At 32.0% G+C, this 2,402-nt stretch overlaps 1 long non-coding RNA gene across 1 annotated transcript in view; it reads right to left on the bottom strand.

Annotated features, from left to right (window-relative positions):
• The window catches only part of LOC109364467, a 5,754-nt gene that overhangs the window by 1,461 nt on the left and 1,891 nt on the right, over positions 1-2,402 (bottom strand). The window lies entirely within an intron of this gene.

The raw sequence follows: 2,402 nt of genomic DNA, 5'->3' as shown, positions 1-2,402 counted from the left end.
TTTTCCTAATTGCTTTAAGAATCTGATAAGAGGTAACGAATAAACTGAAGTTTCCTGAATGCTACCTCAGAAAGTTAATTACAAAATGATTTATATCTCAGTTTTTCAAAATTGTTAAAAAAATAAGATTCTTGAAGGTTTATTTCTCTTACAAGTTACATTTCTCCATCACACTTAGGCAAACTTTTAGTTTTTTTCCTCATTTGTTGCTATCGCTTTCACTTCATCTAGAATATTCTTCTATTTCATTTTGTTCTTCTTCCACTGATATATGATTTATTCCTCACTGTACCATTAATACCTCTTGTTCTAAATTCCTATTTTCCTGGCTTTCAAAATTTTAGTGATGAAAAATAGTTAAATTGTTAGAAAGGTTGATTGTTTCCCCATTATTCTATGAATTTAAGCACTGTTTGTTGAAATCAAAAGTTGACTTAAGTCCAACTTGCTATGAGTAGAGGCTGAAGTGCAGCAAAACAATTTGCATTATTGAAATAAACACTTTTTTTCTCTTTTCTACATAACACAGTAGATAATTATAATTATTAAGATTTAAATAAACAGTGGATGTCAACTGGTAGCTAAATTACATGAGTTAGATTCTTTCCTTCTACAGGTGATCAGTCCTAATTCAAGATATTGCAATTCTTATGTTGCAGAGTAAATTGTAACAAAACATTTTATAAAATAATAAAGCCTATTGGGGAAATAGTCACTTAATAATTTTACATGATGCTTTTTTAGCTTTTACTCTAGGCAGAGAGGTTGTGAAGTCTCCTTCAATGGAGATATTCAAGACCCGTCTGTACACCTACCTACCCCTACTGCAGGGAACCTGCTTTAGCAGGCAGGTTGGGCTTGATGATCTCTTGAGGTCTCTTCCAATTCCTGTGATTCTATGATTCTGTCATTCTGTGTTTTATTCTGGATTGCTTGAGATAAATGAACACTGGAAAAGTAATGTCTTATTCCTACTTCACTGATATCTTATAAATTTTGAAAAATTCAACTAATGTAAAGATAAAGTTAGACAATTTGGATGCATGTCCAAACTTAAGAAGCTTTTTTGAATTTGATATGAAACTTTTTATTTTACAATGTTATGTAGGAAAGCTCATGAGCATATGACTTGCTGTAATCAGGTCAACTTATTAGGGCTGCCTGGAAAACATTTTAATTTTATTTTTAAAATATTGTTTTAACATTAGGATTTATTCTAATGCACAGTCAAAACTGGATCTGATTACTTAGTTTTTGGTTGAAAAAAGAAGAAACATAGGTAACTGATCTCAGTATTTGTTTGCAGTATCTTTGGTGTTTTGTGTATCGGTTTGTTTCCTTTATCTTATCTTTCATGTGCGTATTCTAACATACGAGTTACTAATTAGATCAGCGTGACTCTCTGAAACCAGATTTTCATCCTGAATTTAAGAAAACTTTACAGCTTTTGTCAAAATAAGTATTTTCCTGTGCACAAAAATGTTTAGTTTTTAAAAATATGTCTGTGGTATACACGTGTACAGTTATTTAGCTCAGTTTGCAGAGCCCCTTTTACAAGGCGGCTACTGCAAAGATACATTTAAGCATAATGCATTTGCTCCTATGTTGAATTTAAGGTTGGGACTGAATGGTTTATTTGCTGAAGATGAGTCACAAATGAAAGTAATGGCAGACAGAAGCCATGATAAAAAAGTTTTCCAAGTGTTTCCTGTAAATGTTTTTGTTTGGGTTTAACAGTATATGCAAACCCTGGTGTAAAAAGGCAAATAGAAGACAAACGGTATGTTTTAATTTTTCTTGAAAGCTGATTGATATTCGTAGATTTCAAGCCAGGCAGAAGTAGCAGTAAAGGAATGGCCTTTGTTGCTTCCTTTAATCTCCCTCTTCCTCTTTGAAACAGCAATAGAAGGCAACAATGATTAGAAAATTCAGAAATAATCCAAATACTTCAAAATATGTTTGATGCAAATTAACTGTAGACTAGATGCAATCAGTTTTTCAGACTGGCTACAAACTTTATAATATTATTCAAACTACTGAAACTGCATCCATTCTCCTAGGGAAAATAAATAATTTTATCTTCTTCTAGTGAAACTTGTCTTAACATTCCTTCAAAGCATTATACACAACAAATTGAACAGTCTGCTCCATACACGTAAACTGTATTGGTCTACCATAGAAAAATCTTACTCAAAGTCTTGTTGAGGTCTCTCATTTCCCTGTTATGTTTAGCAGACTTTACACTGTGTGTACAGTTAAATAGTAGCATCAAATTAGTGACATTTTGTCTGCATATGATGTTAGAAATTATTATGTTTAATATTAACTTACTCAAGTTCAAACAGCTGAAGCAGGTTCCTTTTTCAAAGATCTCTCTCCTAAAACCTATATAGCTTTTGTGT

This window comes from Meleagris gallopavo, unplaced genomic scaffold (assembly GCF_000146605.3).
Source record: "Meleagris gallopavo isolate NT-WF06-2002-E0010 breed Aviagen turkey brand Nicholas breeding stock unplaced genomic scaffold, Turkey_5.1 ChrUn_random_7180001860412, whole genome shotgun sequence".
Lineage (NCBI taxonomy): Eukaryota > Metazoa > Chordata > Aves > Galliformes > Phasianidae > Meleagris > Meleagris gallopavo.
This window is presented reverse-complemented; position numbering and strand designations above follow the sequence as displayed.